Source organism: Rhinolophus sinicus, linkage group LG05 (assembly GCF_036562045.2).
Source record: "Rhinolophus sinicus isolate RSC01 linkage group LG05, ASM3656204v1, whole genome shotgun sequence".
Classification (NCBI taxonomy): Eukaryota; Metazoa; Chordata; class Mammalia; order Chiroptera; family Rhinolophidae; genus Rhinolophus; species Rhinolophus sinicus.
The window spans coordinates 79,164,060-79,191,204 of record NC_133755.1 but is presented as its reverse complement, the minus strand read 5'-3'; the positions used below and the strand labels follow the sequence as shown (position 1 = coordinate 79,191,204).

General features: G+C 44.9%; 2 pseudogenes; one reads left to right on the top strand and one right to left on the bottom strand.

The window, feature by feature from the left end:
• The first annotated feature begins 1 nt into the window (after window position 1).
• LOC141566995 (nibrin-like) lies at window positions 2-27,145 on the top strand (annotated as a pseudogene).
• Window positions 16,847-19,685, bottom strand: LOC141571856 (10 kDa heat shock protein, mitochondrial pseudogene; annotated as a pseudogene).

The window sequence follows — 27,145 nt, the reverse complement described above, 5'->3', positions numbered from 1 at the left end:
CCTGGCCCGGCCCTTGCCCCCACCTCCCTCCCAGCCTCGGCTACACCTGATGTGGAAACTACCTGCCAGGTTGGGCAGAACTGCTGAAGAACCATGGTGCCTAACCCACCACGTCTTACCGGTTTCTTAGCACTGTCTTTTCTTACTCCATTCTGCAAGGTGAGAGTTACATCACTGGTCTTGCTGATGAGGGAACTGGCTTAGAGGGTATTCAGCACTCACTCATCTGGCAAGTGTCTGTGCGGCCTGCTCTGCGCCACCACAGCTGGAGGATTCACACTCAGTCTACTTGACTTGAAAGTTCCAACCCACTGACCTGGCCCAAGTATTGATTTCCCCTTTATTTCCTTGCCTCTTGTTGGCCTAGAATGACCTTGTGCATGGCTTGTAGGGCTTTGCCACCTTTGGCAGGTCTCAGCACCATTGAATCTTTTGTACCCTTGGCTCCAGAAGGTATGCCACCGGTACAGCTTTCAAGCTGTGTTGAGCCAGTGAGCCCTCCCTCCAGATCTGCACTAGGCTTTGTCCGTAGTGTGTGTGTGTGTGTGTGTGTGTGTGTGGCTTCCTGCAGTGTGCTGCAGTGTCATCTTGTGACCAGAGGGCACACCACACCCCTGTGGGCAGAGATGGCTCAGAAGGAATGGATGGTCCTGGTTCTGGTCATCTGGGAAAAGGTAGGTCCTCAGCAAAACAAGATTGCTGGAGAGTGGACAGCTGCAAACCAGCTTGCTATCTTTAGGACATCATGCTGAATTCGGAAGGGAGATGGTGTTGGCCATGGTGTAGGGGTCCGGAATGAGGTCAGTGGCTCCAACTTTGGGCTGAAGCTCCTTTAGATGAGACCAAGGACCTCATAATCTCCATTAGCTGACATGTTCCCACTTTTGGTGGAAAAAACCATGAACCTCTGTAAAATTTGGGGGAGAAGCTTTCATGACTTAGTGATAGGGTTGGTTATGCATGATTCATATTTGAATTGCAATGTATGCGTGACAAAGTCAATTATTAGAACAAAGAGGCCCAAACTACTGTTGTTAGTTATGGGGAACTATCCAACATAAGGTTAAACAACCCACAAAGAAGTTAACATTGAAACTAACCACATTTATAAATTAAAAGCAAGATTGGCGTCTATTAAATAACAAATGAAACCTGTAAGACAATCTAAATGACGCTGTACCTAATAAAGTATCCTTCCTGAAAACTAGACATTTCAGCCAGCTGAGCATTTTAGGATGTTGAGCTCTAAAATGGAATAACCTCCAATAATTTACAGCAAATAGTCCTAAACCATAGTTAAAAGAGTGGATTTTGGCTTTGCTCCTCTGTGAGAGCTAAAGAAAGGGCTGGTATGTGGGTCAGTTCAAATCCATTGGATGAGCTGTGAGTCTCAGAGTCATGGAAACGAAGGAATAAAGATAAATATATGTAAACTGGCTTACCTAATTTTATGTTATTCCTGAGTCTCTGATAGAGTCTTAAATGAGAGTTCTGCCCTCACCTCTGCAGGAGAGGCCTGTCTTTGGCCAGGGACAAGCAGGGGATTATGGGAAATAACCACAAGGTCAGGGGGCTGCAGAGCTCCCTGAGGTCAGTGTGTGCTGATAGTACATTCAATATTGCATCCTGCCCAGCAGATTGGCAGGGCTGGTGTACATGAATCCTTCGTACCCTTCTGTGAAACTTGTGCAGATGGTTCCTCAGGAATATTGAAGTCCACACGTTACATTAATGTGAAGGCTTAATCAGTGTCAGAGACCTGCTGGGCACTTTTTCTTGTCACAGTTGACCTTCATCGTAACCTTTCAAGAAAGCGTTCTCATTTCACTTTTTTTTTTTTAAACGTGTGGATGTTCAGTTGTTCAGCACCATTTGTTGAAAATACTATCATTTCTTCACTATATGGCCTTTGCTTCCTTGTCAGAAATCAGTTGACTATGTGGTTCTATTTCTGGGTTCTCTATTCTCTTCTAACCTATTTGTCAATTCTTTCACCAATACCACACTGTTTTGGTTGTTGTAGCTTTATAGTAAGTCTCGAAGTCAGGTAGTGTCAGTCCTCTGACACTGTTCTCAGTGTGCCCGCTATTCTGACTCTTGCCTCCCCATATAAACCTTAAATCAGTTTGTGAATATCCACAAAACAACTTGCTGGGATTTTCATTGGGATTGTGTTGAATCTATAGATCAAGTTGGGAAGAACTGATATCTTTACAATATAGAAGCTTCCTATCCGTGAACATGGACTATCTCTTTGTTTAGTTGTTTAATTTCTTTCATTAGAGTTTTATAGTCTCCCTAATAGATCTTGTACATATTTTTGTTAGATTTATACCTAAGTATTTATTTTTTGGGAGGGGTGGTAATATAAATGGCTTTTTTTTTTTTTAATTTCAACTTCCATTTGTTTATTGCTGGTATATAGGAAAATGATTGACTTTTGTATATTAACCTTGTATCCTGCAATCTTGCTATAATATGGTTGGCTTGTTAGTTGTTAGTTCCAGGAGGTTTTTTGTTGTTGTTGATTCTTTGGATTTTCTACATAGATGATCATGTCATCTGCCAACAAAGGCAGTTTTATTTCTTCCTTCACAATCTGTATGCCTTTTATTTCCTTTTTTTTTTTTTTTTTTTTACATGTGGATGTCCAGTTGTTCAGCACCATTTGTTGAAAATACTGTCATTTCTCCACTGTGTGGCCTTTGCTTCCTTGCCAAAAAATCAGTTGACTATGTGAGTCTATTTCTGGGTTCTCTATTCTCTTCTGATCTATTTGTCTATTCTTTCACCAATACCACACTGTCTTGGTCACTGTAGCTTTATGGTAAGTCTCGAAGTCAGGTAGTGTCAGTCCTCACCGCGTTAGCTAGGACTTGTGTTGAAGAGAAGCGGTGAGAGTCTTATTACTGATCTTGGCAGGAAAGCTTCTAGTTTCTCACTTTTGACTGTGATGTTAGCTGTGGGTTTTATTGTTGTTATTGTTTTGGTGTATGTTTTTTATCAAGTTGAGAAATTCCTGTATTCCTAATTTGCTAAGAGTTTTTAATCATGAGTCGATGTTGGATTTTAACAAATACTTTTTCTGCGTCTCTTGATATGAATATGTGATTTTTCCTTTTAGCCTGTTGATGTGACAGATTATATTGATTTTCAAATGTTGAATTAGCCTTGCATACCTGGAATAAATCCTACTTGGTTATGGTGGATAGTGTATTTTACACATTGTGGATTTGATTTGCTAATATTTTGTTGAGGATTTTTGCATCTATGTTCATGAGAAACATTGGTCTGTAATTTTCTTGTAATGTCTTTGTCTTGTTTTGGTATTAGGTATTATTTGGTATGCTGGCCTCATAGAATGAATTAGGAACTGTTTCCTATCTTCTGGAAGAGATTGTAGAGAATTGGTATAATTTCTTCTCTAAATGTTTGTAAAATTCATCCGGGCCTGGTGCTTTCTGTTTTGGAATGTTACTAATTATTGATTCAATTTCTTTTACAAATATAGGTCTATTTGGGTTGTCTATATCATTTCACTTTTTAAAATTACTTGTTGAACAATATTAGATGTGTGGAAAAGTTGTAAAGCTAGAATACAGAGTTCCCATATACCCTTCACTGAGCTTCTCTTAATGTTAACATTGAACAAAATCATGTTAAGACTAAGAAACTAAGCAGTTAGCATTGGTACAATACTATTAGCTAAACTATAGACTTTATTTGGATTTCACCAGTTTTTCAACTAATGTTCTTTTTCTGTTCCAGGATCAAATCCAGGGTACCTTAATGGACTAAGCTGTCATATCTTCTTAGTCTCCTCTGATCTGTTGAATTTTTCAGTCTTTACCTGTTTTCATGACCTTGAAAATTTTGAAGAGTACTGAACAGATAATTTGTAGAATATCATCTATTTTGGATTTGTTTGATGTTTTGTCATGATTCAATTGGGGTTAAGAGTTTTGGGAAAGAATATCATAGAGGTGAAGTCCCCTTCTTAGCACATCGTATCAGGGGGTGCATGATATCAACATGACCTTTATCACTTGATGTAGGTTATGTCTGCCAAGTCTCTCCACTGTAAAAGTACATTGACCTTTGAACAATGCGGGGTTAGGGGCACCAATCCTCTGCACAGTCGAAAATCTGTGTATAACTTGGCTCCCCCAAAACTTAAGTCATAGTAGGCTACTGTAGACCAGACATCTTACCAATAACAAATAATCGATTAACAGTTTATATATGTATTATATACTATACTTTTACAATAAAGTAAGCTAGAGAGAAGAAAACGTTATTAAGAAAATCATAAGAAAGAGAATTCCTTGTTCGGTGCAGCTTTCGTACCCAACACTCGCTGGCCAGTATGTTTACAACAATGTACATATTTATTTAAAAATCCGCATGCAGTTCAAACCCATGTTGTTCAAGGGTCAGCTGTAGTAACTACAGTAAGTAGTGATTTTTCCTTTTCATATTCTGTTTTTGGAAGCAAGTCACCAAGTCTAGCCCACATTCAAGGGAGGGAGTCAAACCCTACCTTCTGGAAGGGGAGTCTCATGATACATTACGTGGAAATTGTCTGTGAGGAAGATTTGTCCCTTCTTCCTGTTTAAAAAATTTCAGTCATTTATGTAATTCAGTATGGACACATGCTGTTTGGGGTTATTATCTAATTGTCATTTTTTGTGTGCCGATATTGCTCCAGCTTTGTCCATTCCTGTGTCCCCTTTGGGGAGGGGCCCTTCTTTCTGGCATTACAAGATGTTCCTGGCTCATCTTGTATTTTTTTTCTGTCTCAGCCCTAGAATCAGCTATTTTTCTAAGGAGCCTGGTTCCTTTTATTGGAGAATGATACTTAGAGACCAAGATCTGGGCCCTGGTGCTCGTTTCACTTTTCTAAAGAGGACACAGATTCCAGAGCTGCCTACGTTCAGAGAGGCGAGCAGGTGCCTCGCTCAGCACCACGTGGGAGCTTGTTTGGTGCGGCCCCAGTGCCCAGCACACAACAGCAGTCTCCACACCTGCCTTTATTTCTTCAAGTCTTTTCAGTCTGCAGGGCTTAGACATTAATAATTTTATTCCCTAATACTTGGAAATTTTCCTAAAAGAAAAATTTCAAGTTTCAGTAACAAGTTTCACTCAGAAATTTGACCTGAATAGGCAAGAGGCAAAAGGAGAGGGAGGAATCACTTATGTTTTTCTTTGATGTGGAATATTTCTGTTCCTGCTGCTCTTTGCACGTCCCTGGGCCTGAGGGATGAACGGCTCCCTTGCACTATGAGAGGAAAATGATGGTGTGGAAACCTCTTTCTCCATCACCTCCCCACCTTCAGCTTCTCTTCTGTGCCCATTCTCCCTCCCCAAGCCCTGGCCCAGGAGCCCCTGTTCCTCCAACCTCTGCCATAATCTAGCCTCTCCCTTAGAGCCGGCTGCTGAGTGGGGAGTGAGCCCTTCCTACCACTGGAGGGCAGAAGAGAGAGAGACAGGCCGGAGCCTGGGGCTGTGGGAGAAGGTGCGGCAGGAATGAAGGAGTTAGAGCCCGAAGGACTTCTGAATGAGGGTGAGGTGTAAGGATCAGAGGGTGATTGAGGACATTCCGGCACCTCCATTTAGGAGGAAAGGGAGGGGACTCAGACACAGGGACAGAGCGCATGGCAGGGTCTGGATGAGATCCACCCTCACCCTCACCCCTGTGCTCTGATGACACCTCACCTCATGTCACGCTGAGCGCGACCTTCAGGCCCAGGTGCTCCACCAGGCAGGTGTGTCTCAGCTCCTCTCTGGGGAGGACCCCCATAGCTGTCCATCATGGATGTGTCTTGTCCCCCGCCCCCTGTAGTTTCTCCTGAGTCCTGAGGTCAGCAACTTTCTTTCTTGCAGGCCGGTCAGCATGTTTACAGGTAAAGTGATAAAAGCTGGGCCTCACAGTGTGATGCCCTCAGTCCTACTCATCAGTCACCACCACCTTGGGGGACGCTAGATACAGGGGAGCCACAGCAGAGAGATAGCGTGGGCTTCCGTCTCTGCTTCCTTCCCCTCTCCTGGTCTCCCTCCACACAGCAGTGCCTTCTCCCTCCCCCAGGTCCAGGACTTCCAAAATCTGGAGCAGAAAGGAGAGGCCATGGCCACATAACTCGCAGCTGTAAGTCTGCCCGTAGTGTGCCCACCTCCATGCCCACTGCAGTTTTAGTGCCCACCTGCCTGGTGCAGAGCCCTGGGCATGTGCAGAGGGTGGTCCAGGAGTGACTTTCCTTCAAACATCTGCACAGCTCAGTTTCTCCACTCCTTCAAGTCTGCTCAAGCATTTGACGAGGCCCACCCTGACCACCCTTTAGAAGTGCCACCTCTCCCTGATGGTCTGCTGTGAATTATTTGTTTCTCTACATCTCCTATCACTTTCTAACATCGTGTGAAAGCTTCTTTTCCCAAAGATGGCCTCAACAATGTCTCCTACCCCACATGCTGTTTTGCAATGTGGCCTCGCCATCCCCCATCTGGGTTGGGGCCTAATTCCCCTCCCCTTGGATCTATGACTAGCTCTGATGACTAGAACATGCGTTCTGACATAAGATGCCTTGTGGCTTCTGACTTGTCCACTTGGAACACTCCCTCCTGGAATCCAGGTGCCCAGCCGGGAGCAGCCAAGCCAAGCAGAAAAGTAGGTGGAGGGTGACCCAGGCCACCAGTTCATGGCCCCAGTGAGCTCCCAGCTGACAGCTGGCACCACTGGCTGCCCCTTCAGGGAGCCCCCTTGAATGTTCTGGATGAGTCGGGTCTCCAGGTGACTGCATCCCCAGCCCATGTCACAGAGCAGAAGAGCTGTCTGCTGAGCCCAGTCAGCCCACAGAAAGAGAGAATAAGAAGGTTGTTTTATTGTGAGATTGTTTGTTACCCAGCAACAGTAACAGGAACACATGCCGTATAATTTACTACTATTGTGTTCTCATGATTGTTTGACTTTCCTGTCAGATTGTAAACATCAGGAGAGCAGGTGTTTTCTGTTTTGATTAAATGTTTACCAGGCCAAACACGAAGCCTGGCACAGCGGCACTCACTAAATCTGTGTGAATGAGTGAATAATTGCTGTGACCAGTTTCCTTCAAGCTGAGTCTGAGACCGCAAGGGAGGGTATGTTGATGTTTGGTTTTGGAGGTTGGTCTGCTTGGGCTGCCATAACCAAATACCAGAGACTGGGTGGCTTGAACCACAGACGTGTATTTTCTCACAGCTCTGGAGGCCAGAAGTCCAAGATCAAAGTACCAGGAAATTTGGTTTCTGGTTGAGGGCTTTCTTGGCTTGTAGACGGCTGTCTTCTTATTGTGTCTTCACATGGCCTTCTCTCTCTGTCTCTCTCTCTCTCTCTGTGGAGAGAAGAGTGAGTATGTGTCTTTGATGTCTCTTTCTCTTATAACCTGTCCTATCAGATTAGAGCCCATCCTATGACCTCATGTAACCTTAGTGATCTCCTTAAAGGCTTTGTCCCAAATACAGTCACATTGGGGGTTAGTACTTCAACATATGAATTTTGGGGGACACGACTCAGTCCATAAGAGTCCATGATGTGTGGTTTGGTACCTACCAACTGGTCTCCATCCCCTGAGCCCTTCATCCTGCATGATGCTCGGTGCCTCCCCAAACTCTGGTCTCACCACAGAGCACGGCAGACGGTAGTGCCTGGCCGCCCCCTGCCACTGATGTCTTTTGGGCTGGGGGTCTGTGTTGTGGGGTCATGGGTAACTGGTGGCCGGTCGCAGCCGTGGCTCAGCTCCAGCACATGGGGCTCCGGGGAACCCTGCCCGGGCTGGTGAACACCCTGCTCACTCAGGCTGCTATAATATCACCATAGACTGGCTTATAAGCAACAGGAGTTTCTTTCTCACAGTTCTGGAAGCTGAGAAGTCTTAAGATCAAGGTTCCAGCAGTGTCTAGTGAGGGCCCTCCTTCTGGTTCACAGACGCCATCTTCTGTGTCCTCACGTAGTAGAAGAGGCATAGGAGCTCACTGGTGTGTTTTACAAGGGCACTAATCCCATCCACGGGGACTCCACCCCCATGACCCAAGCACCTCCCAAAGGTCCCACCTCCAAATACCATCACCTTGGGGTTAGTCTCAACATGAATTTTGAGGGGACACAATCATTTGGTCTATAGCACCCCCAAAGACCTGGGTCCGTCATTGGGGTAGAAATGAGACTTAGGGCTGAGGCTGCAGAGCTCCTACGTTCAGGGATTGGGGGTAGCAGAGAGTGGGGCCTGGAAGGTCCAGTCTGAGGATCCCGATGCTTGGGTCACCACCGAGGACAGAGATAGGATCCCAGGGTCCCCAGGCACTGAGCTGCGGAGGGGGTGGGACCGCTACTGGGAAATGGGCAGTCTGGGTCCCCCCACGGAGGTCCTTGCTGCCCACAGTGGTGTGCAGCCCACACCGATTCAGCACCTGGTCCTTAGAGGCCCCACAGCCTGGCCCAGTGGCTCATCCTGTCATAGGGGAGAAAGGGACAATTGAGGGCCATGACAACCTGCTCCTCGGGGCAGGGCTCAGGCATGGCAGCAAGGTCCTAGCACAGAGTGGGACCCTGGAAACCCCAGGAATTTGGGTCTAGGGCACAGCCTTTTCCTGTCTATGACCTGGAGAGCCCTCAGCAAGTATAAACAAGTGTGCGCTAGGCCAGCCTTCCCCGGGCTGCTCTTCTCCCTGGCTCCTTCCTCTCTCCCCTTGTACCCACTTACCTGTCTGATGTCCTTATTTCTGCCCTTTCCTCACTTCCCCATGAGCGTCCTCTGCTTCCCAGACCAACACTTCAGGGGCTCCTCCCCACCCCCACCCCATGTTCTGAGACTCGCTGGACGGATTCTCAGGTGGAGGGCCCTACAGGCAGCAGCAGGAATAAGTGACAGGGACTTGGGTGTTCAATGTCCCATCCCAGGAGGCTAAGGGCACCTAGTGTCTTTGTGGGGTCCATCCTGGACCTGGGTACCAGCTGTCATGGCCCAGAGGCCTCACTCTTCCCTCAGGCAGAGTCCACGGTGACTCAGTGGGGAGGACACAGTCGTCAGTGTGGATTTTGGGAAACACTTTGCACCCCGAGCCTGATACAGGACAGGGGAAGGACGGCGGCCCTCTGTGTTCAAAGCCCTGTTCTGTTCTGTTCTGGGAGGGGAGGCAGACCCTGGGGAGCTCCTATGTAGCTGAGCAGGAGAAGGGGGGCTGGGTTCTGTCCTCAGCCCTGTGGCCACAGGGGCGCCACTCCACTGCTCCCCGATGCTGACTGAGCTCCTGACTGAGCTCCGGGGGAGGGTCTGGGCTGTCAGTGGTTAGAGACGCTGCCCTGAGTGCTGAGCACCAATGGGTGGATGCAGAAGCTCCCAGCAGGCCCGGGCTCCACAGGTGTCAGGGTCGGGGAGGGGACACTGAGGGAGAGGGCGCTCACGTCACTTTCCGTCTCCCCACTGCCACCCCTCTCTCCAGCTGCTTGATGACAACTGAAAAGAAACATTTTCTCCTTCCCCTTCCCTTCCCCTTCTTCTCCCCCTTCTTGTCCTCTCTCTCTCTCTCTCTCTCTCTCTCTCTCTCTCTCTCAGTACTCCTTGATGTAGCAACAATAACAACATTTGTATACATTTTTCTCAAGAAGGTTACATGAGAAATTGGTAACATGCTCATCTCTGGCAGGGAACCTGGGTGCCTGGGGTCTGGGGAGGGAGGAAAATTTCCCCCCATAAACTCCTTGGAAGGTCTAGAATGATCTTTTGAAATATGTTAAATTAAAAATCCCTCTCATTTGCATGATACTTTCCAGTGAAAGTCCAGTTCACACAGCCACAGGTTGGTCGTGGGCTGGGCCCAGCCCTCCCTCCCCTGTGTGGTTCTTCCAGCCCAGGGCGCCCAGGGTGTTCACACCTCAGAGCCCGCACTGCTGGACTGGCCTGAAAGTGGGTCTCCCACAGGGCACCTCCCTCCCTGACTTTCTCCTCAAACGTCCTCACTGAGAGGCCGGCCTGCACCCCCTGCCCCTGGCACTTGTAGGCTCCCTCTAACCCGACCCTGCTTTGCTTTTGTTCACGCCCTGTTCACTAACATACATTTTAAATGTATTTGTTTAATTGTTTACTCTCTGTCCCTCTTTGAGAATGTAAGCTTTAAGAGGACAAAGACAGGGAATTGACTGTTTATAGCTATATTTCCATCGTCCTGAAAGTGCCGGTTGTTGATTTTAAAACATGTGTTGAGTGAATGAGTGAGTGCGCACTCACTGCCACACGCGCTGCTGCACAACACACAGATGCTGTCACCGTAGTGACACTTTCACACACAGAGCACTCTTAAAGCCTAATTTTCATTCAACCTTATGTTGTGAACATTTCCCATGTTGTTATGCATTATTATTTTTCAATTTTTCTCCAAATGATTGTGAAAAATTTCAAAGATACCTAAAATTTGAAAGAATAATTCAGTGGCCACCCTGGATTTACTCACTTTAATATTTTGCCATATTTCCTTTATGTAATACATTTCCATCATTTTTGCTGAAATACTTGAAAGTCACTTGCTAACAGGATGACCCTCACCCCTAAATATCTCAGTACTCATCTCTTACAAAATAACCTTTTCTTCAATCTGTATTATTATTACACGGAAGAAAATAACTAATTCCCTGAGATTATAAAATGTCAAAGCAATATAATTCCCCGTGTTATCCTCCAGACGTCTCATTGGGAAACAAGAGCGAGCGCTCAGGGCGCTGGCACCGGGTCAGGTGTGCGTCTCCTGGCAGCTCCTCACTGCATCCCCTGGACGGCAACATCACAGGAAGCTGGAAAGGAGGGATATTTTCTTCTGCTCCCTATTTCTCAGTATTTTGAAACTGTTTTTGAAATAAAATTGTCTCTTATTTGGGAACAACATCTCAGTGTCTACATAATCTTCCACAGTGTGATACCGTGTTTCCCCGAAAATAAGACCTAGCAGACCATCAGCTCTAATACGTCTTTGGGAGCAAAAATTAATATAAGACCCGGTATTATATTGTATTATATTATATTATAGTATATTTATTATATTATATTAGACTGGGTCTTATACTAAAATAAGACCAGGTCTTATATTAATTTTTGCTCCAGAAGACGCACTAGAGCTGATGGTCCGGCTAGGTGTTATTTTCAGGCAAACATGGTATGCACACTGGGACTATTGGGGCTAAAAGCACAGCTCCCCTGGGGCTTGTGTCCCCCTCCACAGTGCAGAAGAGGGGCCCCTGTGCCAGGAGTCACTCCTGGCCACATCTGGTGCCCTACAAGTTACACCTGCAACTGCAGGTGTCAAGACCTGGTGTGAGCCCAATCCCCTCCTTCAAGGTCAAGAGCAAACTCATGCAAACCCTCTGAGACCCCTTCTCTCCTCCAGGCACTCTGCCCCACAATTGGGGGGGTCAAGAAAGGCTCCACACACTGGAACTAAGACGCAACCACCGCAAACCGTCTCATCTGCACCGACAGAGCCCGTGAGAGCCCAACCCCTGCTCCTGCCCTCCTGCATCTCTCACACTCACCCCCACCATCTGCCTGACGCCACCAGGACTTGTCTCATTATGTCCTTTCCCTGTTTGTCTCAGTCACACCTGCTCCCCCAAACTTCCTGCACACTCATCTCCACAGCTCTGCAGACCCCTATTCCTTCTCCTCTCACACCCCCTCCCCACCCCTGAGACCTTCCCACTGAGCCCCCGAGTTCTCAGCCCAGCATCAGCCAAATCCCCAGAGTCCTCTGTCAGGAGGTTCCTTCACCTCGCAGCTCTGACAGAAGCCAGGGCCTCCCCGAGGACACGGCTCCCCATAAAGTCCTCCCCCACGGTGGTGTACCTCTCCCTTCCATAGGTACCTCGCACCCCATGTTCCTCTTTTCCCTAAACGTTTTCTTACGTGAACCTTCTGTACTCAGATTACGGCCCCCACTCCCCTCACTGTAGCTATTCCCTGTGAACCCCAGGTCACTCCCTCATTGTTGACTCTTAGCTCCTGGTCCACCATCACCCTCCCTAGCAGACTTATCTACTTGGTCGTCACTGATTTCAGCATAAGCAGAGGTGGGAGGCTGAAGAGTGGTCCCCAGAGATGTCCAGGCTTCATCCTTGGAAACTGTGAATTGCTTCAGTGGCCAAAGGGACTTGGGTGATGTAATTAAGGGTAAGGACCTTAAAATAGAGAGATGACCCTGGATTATGTGGATGGGCCCAGTCACATCACACAATTCCTTAAAAGCAGAGAAGTTTCTCGATGGCAGCAGAGACGCAGCCGAGGTCAGAGAGGTTCCAAGTGGGGGAAGGACTGGTGCTGTAGGGGCCTTGTTCCAGGACCAAACAGGTCCTCTGGGAGCTCAGGGTGGCTCCAGCTGGCAGCCTGCAAGGAAATGGGGGCCTCAGTCCTACGTCTGCAAGAAACAATTCAGACACCAACTTTGTGAGCTTGGCAGTGGATTCTCCCAGCGCCCCCAGTAAGGAACAGAGACCTGCCAACACCTTGATCTTAGCCCAGTGAGAGCATGTGGGACTTGGAGCCCACACCCTGTGAGGTAATCAGTGGGTGCTGTCTAAAGCAGTAGGACCCCACCCAGCAGAGGGGATGCTCCCATCCCTGGCTTCTCACTTCCCTGAGCTCCTCTCCTCCGTGACCTTCTGCTCTGCTCTCCCTGGGCCCCACGCCCTTGTCATCCCCTTGTCACTGCCAACCTTGTCACTGCCGACAGCCCAGCCCTTCCACAGTCTCCATTCCACGCTCCCCACTCTCTGCTACCATCTGTCCTGCTCATCCCCTTGCAGGGTGGCCTAAGCCCTGGAAACACTGATACGATGATTTTATCATATGTTATAATGTAACACCAGCAAACCATTCATCACAAATGTGTCTGTTTCCCAGGCCTGGAGTCCACCCCGTAGCACATCAATTCCAACAATCCTTAAGCCCACTGGGGTCCCAGTTTATTGATCCTACTATTTTTTTACTGTCCCTCATCCCTCGATGTCCTCTCCTCCCTCCTCCCTCATTTTAAATTCCATGATAAATAATTTCAATCTGTCATGCGGGGCGGCCTGTGGGGTCTGTGCTCCTGCTCCCCACATAAGAACGCAGGACATGGTGAGGCAAAAAAGGAACACCCACGGAGCCATAGGTAGGGGAGTCATACCATTATGTTCTCGCTGGCGGCTGGGTTGGAGACACAGGAAGCAGGAGCCACAGGATCCGCAACCCTCACAGCACCGCTTACTGGCTCAGCCACCATCTTCTTGCTAGCCCCCATTTTCTGCCAGTGTAGCCACGGCAGTTATATTAGTGGCCAATGGGTTACTTGTTACAGCTGACAGCCAACTAGCCACAGCTGATGGCCATCCAATCACAGTTGATGGCCATTTACTACCCGAGCCAGCACCTTTCCACGTGAGGCCGAGAGCCTGGAAACTGCTCTCTGGGGCTCTGTCCCCACACAATCCCTCCCTTGCCTCTCACTTGCTTTGTCACCCTTGCATGGAAAGACAACACAGCTGGTAAATTTGACCTCTGTCCACCCTGCACCTGCCCCCGTGCAGCTGCAGGAGGCTGGAGAACAACTCACAGCCACGCTGACCACTGTCACCTCAGCGTCATGACCCAAACCACAGGGGAGCCCACACGGCTCCCAGCCATCACCCTGTCCTTGCACGTTCACTCGGTCTGCTCCCATCCTGGCTGCCCTTACACACCTCTCTGCTCACCATCCAGCCCCCTTCCCATTCTCATTACTGCTGATGGCCTTGTTTCCTACCTCACTGAGAACGCTGAGCTCGTTAGAAGGCACCTTTACAGATTTCCACCACCGTCCACTTGTAGACCTTTGTCACAGGTTCACTGTCCCTGCTGCCGGCCAGAGCCAGTCCCCCTGCTGGTGCCCTAGACCTCGTCCCTTCTCGTCTCCTTAAAGTGTTGCTCTAGCGATTCTTCCCTTTTTCTCGTCTGTCATCTCCCCTCCACTAGTCACTGTGGCAGTCACGAGAGTGCACGTCCCAGGCCCTCAGCGAGAGGGAGGATCATTGACTGATGTCCTCAGTGCTGTGCTCTCAGATCTGTTGCCCATTTGCTCTGAGTCTGTGCTTCCCACAGGCTCCTCCCCATCAGAGACTGAAAACAGCAGGGAAACTAAGGCAGGACCCTCCTCTGTCATGTGGGGTGTCAGGTGGGGTCTCTAGTCCCGCTCCCCACATAAGAACGCAGGATATGGTGAGGCCAAAAAGGAACACCCACGGAGCCATAGGTAGGGGAAACATACGACTATATTCTTGCTGGCAGCTGGGTTGGAGACACAGGAAGCAGGAGCCACACTATCTGCAACTTGCCATCCACTTGTCTCTGACAACCAACCTCACTTGCTAGTGCAATCTGCGCTTGCTAGCTCAGCCACCATCTTTTTGCTAGCCCCCATTTTTCTGCTAGTGTGGCCACAGCAGTTATATTAGTGGCCATGGCTCACTGGTTACAGCTGACGGCCAACTAGCCATGCTGATGGCCATCCAATCACAGTGATAGCCATCTACTACCCGAGCCAGCACCTTTCCACGTGAAGCCGAGAGACTGGAAACTGCACTTCTGGCTCTGTCCCCACATGCACTGAGTGTGAGAGGTCTCTATAAACAATGGCTGCTAGACTCTGATTATGAACTTAGGACCCAATTAACCATAAGGAGTCTGTGGGGACAGAGCCAGGAGTGCAGTTTCCAGGCTCTCGGCCTCATGCTAAAAGGTGCTGGCTCAGGTAGTAAATGGCCATCAACTGTGAATAGATGGCCATCAGCTGTGGCTAGTTGGCCGTCAGCTGTAACCACTGAGCCATTGGCCACTAATATAACTGCCGTGGCTATGCTAGCAGCAAAATGGGGGCTAGCAAGAAGATGGTGGCTGAGCTAGCAAGAGCGGAGTGTGTATTGCGGATTGCAGAGGCGGATTGCAGTTAGCAGGTGAGGTTGGTTGGCAGAGAAGTGGATGTCGGGCTGCAGATCATGTGGCTCCTGCTTCCTGTGTCTCCAACCCAGCCACCAGAGAGAATATAGTGGTACGACTCCCCTATCTATGGCTCCGTGGGTGTTCCTTTTTGGCCTCACCATGTCCTGCGTTCTTGTGTGGGGAGTGGGACCAGAGACACCGCATGACACCCTGCATGACAGAGTCCTTCTTGTCAAGTATATTCCTTCTTGGGGTCAACAGCCTGAAAAAGGTTGTGAAAAGGAAAGTAAAAGTGAAGGTGGAGCCCCAGGAAGAAGGGCAACTCTGAGGGCTGGCCCTTTGCTTAGCTTGGCTCTACAACCTGGCCACGGCCCTCAGGATGGAGACTCAGAGCCCAACTCAGAGACTTTGGTGGTGTTCTGACTCTCCTCAGCCCCTGTGGGGACAGAGCCCCGGAGAGTAGTTTACAGGCTCTCGGCCTCACGTGGAAAGGTGCTGGCTCGGGTGGTGATTGGCCGTCGGCTGTGGCCGGTTAGCCGATTGGCTGCTAGTATAACTGCTGCGGCTACGGAGGAGAGCCAAGGACTGCCGAGGATTGCCGAGGAGCCGAGCAGAGCCGAGGAGCTGAGCAGAGCCGAGGAAAGCGGAAGAGGAGAACCGAGGAGAGCGGAAGAGAGGAGAGGAACAGAGTCGAGGAGAGTGGAGGAGAGTCGTCGGTTGGTCGGTTGACGGAAAGACGGACAGCAGGTCGCACGTCCAGTGAACCCAGCCTCCAGTGAGACCATAGTGGTATGACTCCCCTACCTATGGCTCCATGGGTGTTCCTTTTTGGCCTCACCATATCCTGTGTTCTTGTGTGGGGAGTGGGAGCAGAGACCCCGCAGGCCGCCCCGCCTGACAAATGGTGCAGCGAGCAGGGTCTCCCGCACGACAGCCCCAGTGCTGCCTTGTTCCTGTCTCCTCTGGGAGACGTGGTCCTGGGACTGTCAGAGTGAACCAGTGAGACCACTTGGTTGATTCCCTGCTATCTGTCAGGCACATACTGAGAACTATACAACTATTAAGTACTGGTATGGCTATTATTAACATCTTAATTTGTTCTCCCTGAGCGCTGCTTCTTTCCCTGGACATTCCCAGAAAAATTTATCTTGTGGTAACTTGAGGGGAGAGTGACCTCACTCTGGAAATGGCCAGAGTTACAAGGATTTCTTCGTTAATATTGTTGAAGAGTGGTGGCTGGATACATCAGGAGTGATTCACTTACAGTGTGTCACTTTTTAAATTAATTGAATTGGGTGGCTCCATTTTAATAATCACAAACACGAAATCCTAAATCTAATATCATCCTGAGATGATTTGATTTCTTCATATAGAAATTGACTTTAAGCTGCTGTTCAGCCTCCCAAGGCATCTAGAATTTGTAAGTTTGACTTTCACAGTGCATTAACAAAATGAATAACAGTGGATTAACATTTTCTTCACATGCTAATCTTGCTTTGAATATGTGAGTCACAAGCATATAATCAAGACATAGAATTTTCTAGCAGTTTTAATAGTGTATATTTTATTATTTTTTAAATAATTTTTATTTTTCAATTACAGTTGACATACAATCTTATATTAGTTTCAGGTGTACAACATAGTGATTACACATTTATAAAACTTACGCAATGATCACCCCGCTCAATCTAGTACTAATCTAACACCATACATAGTTATTATATTACTGACTATATTCCCTGTGCTGTATTTAACATCCCCATGGCTATTTTGTAACTACCAATTTGTACTTTTTAATGCCTTCCCCTCTTTCACCCATACCCCAAACCCCCTCCCATCTGACAAACATCAAAATGTCCTCTGTATCCATGAGTTTGTTTCTGTTTTGTTTGTTCATATATTTTGTTCTTTAGATTCCACATATAAGTGAAAGCATATATTTGTCTTTCTCTGTCTGACTTACTCCACCCAGCATAATAGTTTCATCCATGTTGTTGCAGATGGTGAGATTTCGTTCTGTTTTATGCCTGAGTAATATTCCATTGTATACATGTAACCACCTCTTCTTTATCCAATCATCCATTCATGGATGTCCAGGTTGACTCCACATCTTGACTATTGTAAACAGTGCTGCAATGAACATATGGATGCATATGTCCTTTCGAAGTAGGGTTTTGGGCTTCTTCAGATACAAACCCAGAAGTGGGATTACTGGGTTCTTTATTGTCTCTTGTTAGAGCCTTTTTTAAAAGTCTATTTTGTCTCGTCTGGCATAAGTAGTGGTAAGCCAGCTATTTATTTATTTATTTTTGGTTGTTTCCATTTTCATGAAACATCTTTTTCTATCCCTTTACTTTCAATCTGTGTGTTTTTTTTTTTTATCTGAAGAGAGGCTCTTGTAGACAGCATATGTATTGGTCTTGTTTTCTTACCCATTCAGCCACCCTATGTCTTTTTTTTTAATTTGTATATTTTTATTTAGAAATGTTTGTATCAGTAGTTTATTACAAAAGAGACATGGACATTATTTACATGATGAGGTTTCAGAACTTCAGTGCAATGGGCAGCTTCACGTGATGCCGTGTCAGTAGTGATTTATTTCAGTCACATACTTTCCAAGAATGTCACCATCTCTAAATAAGAAATAATCCTTGTCATCTATAACGACTTTGGTGCCTCCACATTCTGGAAGAAGAACTTGATCTCCAACCTTCCCGCTAACTGGTTGAATCTCCACCCTTTCCTTTAGAGCCGGATCCAACAGCTACTACTGTTGCTTGCAGTACTTTTCCTTGAGATTCTTCTGGAAGCATAATGCCTCCCTTGGTTACAGTTTCCACAGCACTCCTTTCAACTAATACTCGGTTAAAGAGGGGAGGGAGAAACTTTCTAAATGCCTGTCCTGCCATGACTCCGGCAGCAGCAGTTTGTACTCTCTCACACCGTGGCCCATGTCTTTTGCTTGAATCATTTAACCATTTACATTTAAAGTGATTATTGATAGATACAGAGTTATTGTCATTTTATTATTTATATTTATGTTCTCCCCCCACCCTTCTTCTTGAAGAAGTCCCTTAATATTTCTTGCAACACTGGATTGGTGGTGATGAACTTTTTTAGCTTTTTCTTGTGTGGGAAGCTCTGTATCTGTCCCTCAATTTTAAATGATAGCTTTGCTGGGTAGAGTAGTCTTGGTTGTAGATCCTTGCTTTTCATCACTTTGTCTGTTTCGTGCCAATCTCTTATGGCCTGCAACATATCTGTTGAGAAATCAGCTGACAGTTCAATGGGAGATCCTTTGAAAGTAACTAGTTGCTTTTCTCTTGCTGCTTTTAGGATTCGCTCTTTGTCTTTAACCTTTGCCATTTTAATTATGATGTGTCTTGGTGTGGGTCTCTTTGGGTTCATCTTGTCTGGGACTTTCTATACTTCCTGGACTTGTATGTCTATTTACTTTGCCAGGTTAGGAAAGTTTTCCATCATTATTTCTTCAAACAGGTTTTCAACCCCTTTCTCTCTTTTCCTTCTGGTACCCCTATGATGCAAATGTTGATGTGCTTGATATTGTCCTATAGGTCCCTTAAATTATCCTCATTTTTGTCTTTTTGCTGTTCCAATTGGGTATTTTCTGCTACCTTGCCTTCCAAATTGCTGCTTTGATCCTCTGTTTCATCTAATCTGCTGTTGATTTCCTTTAGTGCATTCTTCATGTCAGTTATTGTATTTTTCATTCATGACTTTTTAAATTTATTTTTCTATGTCCTTTTTTAATGTTTTATATCTCTTTGTTTAAGGTCTCATTAAATTCCTTAAGCATCCTTATAATCCATGTTTTGAACTCTGTTCCTGGTAGGATGCTTGCCTATATTTCATTTAGTTCTTTTTCTAGAGTTTTGTCCTGTTATTTCATTTGGGACATGTTTCTTTGTTTACTAATTTTTTCTGCTTCTCTGTGTTTGTTTCCATGTTGTTGGTAGATTTGTTATACCTCTCAGTGTTGGCCATGTAACTTTATGTAATAGGTGCCCTGTGGGTCCCAGTGGCGCGGTGTCCTGGTTCACCTGTGCTGTGTGCTCCAGGAGTGTTTTACCTGTGGGTTGTGTGTATTCCCCTGTTGCAGTTGAGACTTGATAGTTATTGGCATATCAGTGTTGGGGTTGACCCTCACTGACTGTCTGTGAAGATTGGCCACACCCAGAGCATATGAGCTGCTGTGCAGTGGCTGACTCCATGGAGTGGGATTTACCCCAGTGGGCTCTGGTGCCTGTTGAGACTGCTGGGTGTGCCACTTGTGGGGCTAATTAGGTGGTGCTCTGTTGTGGTCTGAAGTCGGCCACCAGGTGTGTTAGGTCTGGGGCTCTTGAGAAGGGTCACCCATGCAGGCCAATGTCAGCAGCTGTCTGTGACCAACCCATGTCTACCTGGGAGGGTTACAATGAGATCCTGCTGAGTTGGTCACTGCCTATGCTGACCATGGAGGCATGTAGGAGAGGTTATGCTGCAAATTGAGGCCAGACTCCACCAGTAGCAGGCCTGGGGCAGCTCAACCAAAAGCTTAGGGCCACATGAGGCCTGCTGCCACCTGCCAGCTCCCTGTAAGCCTTGGTCACTGAAGTACCTCATGCAAGTTGGGTGAGGCAGTGTCTCAGGGAGTCACAGGCTGGGGCCAATGGTGTTCACCAGGTTAATGAAGATTCCATTTTAATGCCATTGCTGAGCCTGTGGCCACTCAGCAAAAGGCTCAGAACCCATCAAGGCCAGCTGCCAACCTCCTGGGTCCCACGGATCCCTAAGAGTTATCCAAGTAAGTCTGCAGTTTGGACCGGGGCTGATTGTGGGCTAGCAGCTGCGGTGCATGGGGTGAGGCTGGCTGCCCATCACCAAAAGTGTCTCCAGAGGTGTGAGAGTTGGGTGGGACAGGGCTGCAGGGAGTCACCAGGGTGGAGCGAGGATTTCACCAGGCCAAAGCATATTCAGATTTGAATGTGTGGGGGTAGGGCTCAACACAGGGACAATAGCAGCTGTCCTTCCAGTTCTGACTCTGAAGTCACACAACCGAGTGTCTTTCTGTGTGTCTCTGGAGCCTTCTGAATCACCGTCCCTTTGCCAGAGCCCAGGAAAAGTGAATCTGTGTGTGGTCACTTTAAAGGGATACCTAGGTTTCCAGCAGCCTTCTGTCTCACCAGGACAGATGGAATCCCCACTCTTTTTCACAGCCAGATATTATGGGGGCTCCTCTTCCCAACACCAGTGCTCTGGGCTGAGGAGCCCGGTGTGATGCTGGAGCCCCTTGCTCTTTAGGGGGACCTCCACAGCCAAGATATCCCTTCAAATTTTGAATCACCACCACTGGGTGTGGGGCCAGCCTGTTTCATGTCTCACCTCTCCTACAAGTCTCAGCACGGCTTCTTCTTTATATTCTTAGTTATAGGGTTTATGCTCAGCTAGCCTTCAGATGGTTCTCCAGGTTGATTATTCTATAATTTAGTTGTAATTTTAATGTGGTCAGAGGAGGAGGCAAGCACAATGTTTAGCTACTCAGCTGTCTTGCCTCAGGTTCAAAATGTTTATTTCCCCGTCGTATTGCTTTTAAAACTTACTTTTCTTTTCTTTTAAAGATTTTTTTTTGGGGGAAGTGGAACAGGACTTTATTGGGGAACAGTGTGTACTTCCAGGACTTTTTTCAAAGTCAAGTTGTTGTCCTTTCAGTCTTAGTTGTGGAGGGCGCAGCTCAGCTCCAGGTCCAGTTGCCGTTGCTAGTTGCAGGGGGCGCAGCCCACCATCCCTTGCGGGAGTCGGTCGAACCAGCAATCTTGTGGTTGAGAGGATGCACTCCAACCAACTGAGCCATCCAGGAGCTCAGCGGCAGCTCAGCTCAAGGTGCCGTGTTCAATCTTAGTTGCAGGGGGCAGAGCCCACCATCCCTTGTGGGACTTGAGGAGTTGAACTGGCAACCTTGTGGTTGGGAGCCCACTGGCCCATGTGGGAATCGAACCGGCAGCCTTTGGAGTTAGGAGCACGGAGCTCCAACCACCTGAGCCACTGGGCTGGCCCCAAGTCTTACTTTTCTTATCATGTTTTAGTCAATGATTATATCTGACAAAGTAGACTTTAAAATGCTGTAACATGAGACAAAAAGGGGCTCTTAATAATGATAAAATGATTAATACAATGAGTATATAATTCTTGTAAACACTACTCACTCAATATAGGAGCACATAAGTGTATAAAGCAAATATTGATATACATAAAGGGTCACCAGGAAAGTAATACAATAATAGTAAGAGAATTTAACATCCTTTGATATAAATGGATGGATCATCCAGACAGAAAAATGAACAAGGAAACAGTGGCCTTAAATAACACATTAAACCAGATGGATTTAATTGATATTCTTAGAACATTTCACATAAAAGCAACAGATATACATTTTTTTCAAGTGAACATGGAACATTTTTCAGGATAGACCACATGTTAGGCCACAAGGAAATATAAGAAGATTGAAATCATGTCAAGCATTTTCTCTAATTACAACGGTATGAAACTAGAAATCAATTACAAGGAAAAAGCTGAAAAAACACACAAACACAAAGATAAATAACATGCTACTAAACAATGAATGGGTCAACAATGAGATCAAAGAGGAAATCAAATGATAACTTGAGACAAATGAAAAAATTAACCCAAAAAATCTATGGGACACTGCGAAAGCAGTCCTAAGAGGGAAATTCTTAATAATATAGGCCTATATAAAAAAACATGAAAAAAATCAAATAAACAATCTAATCTTAAACCTAAAGGAACTAGAAAAAGAACTACAAACAAAGCCCAATGTGAATAGAAGGAAGGAAATAATAACAGTCAGAGCAGAAATAAATGAAACAGAGACTATTAGACAATAGAAAAGATCAATGAAGCAAAAGTAGTTCTTTGGAAAGATAAACAAGCTGATAAACCTTTGACCAGACTCATCAAGGAAAAAAGAAAGAGGGACCAAATGAATTAAATCAGAAGTAAAGGAGAAGTAACAACCAACACCACAGAAGTACAAAGGATTATAAGAAAATATTGCAAGCAATTATATGCCAACAAATTGGATAATCTGGAAGAAATGGATGAATTCCTAGAAACATACCATCTTGCAATCTGAATCAGGAAGAAACAGAAAATCTGAAATGACTGATAACTACTAACAAAATCGAATCAGTAATCCAAAAATTCTCAACAGACACAAGTCCTGGACCAGATGAGTTCATAAGTGAATTTCATCAAACAATCAAAGAAGAATTAACACCTATCCTTCTTAAAGTATTTCAAAAAATTGAAGAGGAGGGAAGGCTCCCAAGCTCATTTTATGAGGCCAGCATTATCCTGATACCAAAACCAAAAACACTACAAAAAAGAAAAATTATAGGCCAATATATTTCTGATGAACATAGGTGCAAAAATCTTCAGCATAATATTATCAAACCAAATTCAGCAATGCATCCAGAAGATCATTCATCAAGATCAGGTTAAATTTATTCCTGGTGTTCAAGGTTATTTCAATATCTGCAATTCAATTAATATGACACACCCCATAAACAAATGAAGGATAAAAATAATATGATCACATTAATAGATGCAGAATAAGCAGTTGACAAAATCCAGCATCCACTTATGATTATAAAAACTCTCAGCAAAGTGGGGATAGAGGGAACATATCTCAACATAATAAAGGCCATGTATGGCAAATCCACAGCTTGCATCATACTCAATGGGGAAAAGCTAAAAGCTTTTCCTTAAGATTAGGAATAAAACAAGGATGTCTGTTTTTTATCACTTTTATTCAACATAGTTTTTAAATTTTTAGCCACACCAATCAGACAAGAAAAAGAAATAAAAGGCAACCAAATTGGAAAGGAAGAAATAAGATGGTCATTATTTGCAGATGACATAATACTGTATATAGAAGACCCTAAAAATTCCACCGCAAGTATTAGAACTAATAAATGAATTCAGTAAATTAGCGGGATACAAAATTAATATTCAGAAATCAACTGCATTTTTTTATATACCAATAATGAACTCTCAGAAAGAGAAATTAAGAAAACAATCCTATTTGCAACTGCATCAAAAAGTAGCTAGGAATAAATAAAAGGAACCAAGGAGGTGAAAAACTTGTACTTAGAAAATTATAAGACATTGAAGACAAAAATTGAAGAAGATATGGAAGTATATACTATGCTCATGGATGGGAAGAATTAACATCATTAAAATGTCCATAGTACCCAAAGCAATCTATAGAATCAATGCAACCTCTGTGAAAATACCAATGGCATTTTTCACAAAACTAGAACAAATAATCCTAAAATTTATATGGAATCATAAAAGACCTTGTATCTTGAAAGCAATCTTGAAAAAGAAGAACAAAATTGGAGGCATTACACTACATGATAACAAACTATCCTATAAGTCTATAGTAATCAAAACAGCATGGTACCAACATCAAAACAGACACATAGATCAATGGAACGGAATAGAGAGCTGGGAAACAAACCTACAACTATATAATCATTTCATGTATGAAAAAGGTGGCAAGACTATACAATGGGATAAAGACAGTCTATTCAATAAATGGTGTTGGGAAAACTAGACAGATACATGCAAAAAAAAAAAAAAATGAAACTAGGCCACCTTCTTATACCACATACAAGAATAAACTCAAAATGGATGAAAGACTTAAATGTAAGTTCCCAGACCATGAAACTCTTAGAAGAAAAAATAGGCAGTAAACTCACTGACATTGCTCTTAGTGATATTTTTTTCTGATATCTCCTTGGGTAAGGGAAACAAACAAAAAAAATAAACAAATGGGACTACATCAAACTAAAGAAGTATTTGTGAAGAAAACCATCAACAAAATGAAAATATAACCTAATGAATGGAGAAGACATTTGTAAATAATATATCCAAGAAGGGATTTATGTCCAAAATATATAAGGGACTCAAACAACTTAACACCAAAACCCCCAAACAATCTAAGTTACAAATGTGCAGAAGACCTAAATAGATATTTCTCCAAAGAGGACATACAGATGGCCAACAGACATATGAAAAGATGCTCAACATCACTAATCATCAGGGAAATGCAATTCAAAACCACAATGAGATATCACCTCACTCGTGTCAGAATGGCTATCATCAATAAATGAACAAGTAAGTGCTGGTGAAGATGTGGAGAAAAAGGAACCCTCATGCACTGTTGGTGGGATTGCATATTGGTGCAGCCACTATGGAAAATAGCATGGAGGTTCCTCAAAAAGTTAAAAATATTACTGCCATCTGACCCAGCTATTCTACTTCTGGGGGTTTATTTGAAGAAATACAAAATATTAATTTGAAAGGATATATGCATCCCTATGTTCATTGCAACGTTGTTTACGATAGCCAAGATATGGAAGCAACCTAAGTTGCCATCAGTAGATAAATGGATAAAGAAGTACATACAGATGGTGCCAAAAAAAAAAAAAGTATACACATTTTAAGAAAGGAAAACTATATTAAAATTGTTATACTCAATATGGAGTGATAACAAAAGATGAACAGAAGTCACATTTAACTCCTGCAATTACAAGAGGTGCTCAAAGTGGTTACTATCAGCATCCAGACACTTCTGATTATTGCGAATTACTGCTTGACCAACGTTGTGTACATTTTTTGGCACCCCTGGAATATGCAATGGAATATTACTTAGTCATAAAAAAGAATGAAGTCTTATCATCTGCTACAACATGAATGGACCTAGAGGGTATTATGCTAAGTGAAATAAGTCAGACAGACAAATACCATGTGATTTCACTTAAATGTAGAATATAAAGAACAAAATAAACAGCCAAACAAAACAAATAAACTCATAGATACAGAGAACAAATTGATGGTTGCCAGATAGATGGAAGTGGGATTTGGGAGAAGGGTGAAACAGGTGAAAGGGATCAAGTAGCACAAATTGCCAGTTATAAAGACAGTGCTGGGTTTGTAAAGTTCAGCACAGGGAATATAGTCAATAATATTGTAGTAACTATGTATGGTGTTGTATGGGTACTAGACTTATCAGGGTGGCCATTTTATAAGGCATATAAAGGTTTAACCGTATGTGGTACACCTGAAACTAATATAACATTGTCTGTCAACTGTAATTGAAAAATAAATTAAAAAATAAACCTGAATTCAACTCTGGGGTAGAATGATGTTTCTCAAATTTGCCTGCACTTTACATCACCTGGGGAAATTTTAAATAGCCGCAGGCCCACGTCGCACCTTAAACCAATTAAGTATGACTAGCAGTGGGATCCAGGCACCAGTATTGTTTGTGAAACTCCCCAAGTGATTCCAGTGAGCAGCCAAGTTAAGGAGCGATGGTTCTCAGCACTTGTGTGTAACAGAAGCGGTGGGAACTGTGGTAAAACGCTGGAGGCCCAGGCTTTCTTCTGCTTCTGCAGGCCTGAGCCCTGTATTTCACTTTCTCTCAGCTCTTCAGGTGATTTGCTATACATGAAAGCTTATGAACAACACTCGCTGGATCAGTAAAGTCAACATCACGGGCACACAGTGGAGGAAGGTGTCTGAAGGCAGCTCAGAAGGATGGGAATATGGGGATGTATCTGCACGTGTACCCGCTTAACCATTTTCTCACCTGTCTCCTCAGCGGGATCAGAGGCCGTCCCCTCACCCAGGCATTAGGCGTTGCATATGTAAAGGTATAAAAACTGCTAGGTCTTCTGGACAGGAGCCAATCTTGGGTCAAGGGTATTCAGAAATCCTTACCCAGTTGCAATACCAAAGCCAGTTTGTATGTCAGAGTCCCTCGGTTGTGGGGAAGGCGGGGTGCCTATAAGAAAGAGTCCTGGGGCACGATGGAGGGGGTGGTACGTTGGGCAGTCCTCTGGGCCCCGAGCTCGGCCCTGCCCCCGCAGGCAGAGCCTCCTAGTGAGTGGCCAGCAAGGGCTCTGACGCCTCCTGTGTCCAGCTTTGAGGAGACACAGAAACCGACAACTTTTGACTGGTACTGAGTACATTGTTGGAAGGAAAAACTGTGGCATTCTAATTGAAAATGATCAATCAGTTGAGGTCATGCTGTGTTAATGGCTAACTTTTCTGTAACCAACCTGAGTCAAACAGGTGAAACCTCTGTATTGACAATAAAAGATAATTCTAAGTATGGTAACTTCCTTAATGAGGAAAAAAACAAAAAACAAAATGGCCTTTACTGAACTTTGAAGATAGGATATAGAGTTACTCTTGAAGTGTTTGAAAGTAAATTCAGAGTAGAGTATGAGCTTTTGGTTGCATTCTCTTCTTTTTTAGATGTCTCTGGGAAAACCGCTTTAAATCAAACTATATTGCAACCTGGAGGACTTACTGTAGACAACTGGACAGGAGGATGCACTCACTTTGTCATGATATCAGGTAAAGTTACCATTAAAACAATCTGTGCACTCATTTGTGGGCGTCCACAGCATATTTTACTGAATTTCTTAAAGCAGTTCAATTCAAGAAACAGCTTCCACAAACTGAGTTTTTACCCACCTATTAATGAACCAGCTATTGGAAGTAAAAATATTGATCTGTCAGGATGACAGGGGAGAAAACAGATCTTCAAAAGGAAAACATTTGTATTTCTGAATGCCAAGCAGCATGAAAAATTAAGTTCCGTTGTTTTTGGAGGAGGGGATGCTAGGTCGATAACGGAAGAAAATGAAAAGGAAGATAGTTTCTACTCAGCTCCTGGAACTTGTGTTGTTCGTGTAGGAATAACAAATTCACAGACCTTAGTTTCTGACTCTCAGAAGAAATGGATTTTTTCAATTATGGATATGCCCCAAAGGCCGGGTCTTAGACTATGCGTGAAGCAGAAACTGGACTGGCAGTTATTTTTACGACTGCAGAGACTTACTGTGACCCTCAGGGCTAGCCCAGTACAGCGTTCCAGATGATGACCCCAGGGCCAACGCTTTCCTCGTGCTTGTCAGTCAAAGAAAAACTGACCCCAAGTGCCCATATATCACACTGTGACATATGTAGCCGACACAGTCAGAGCAAGAAGACACATATGGATTTGAGTCAAAGGTCAAAATAAATAAAAATCTCCTGAACGGAACAAAAATTCAGAAGAAATATCCACTGTGAAGGTGAAA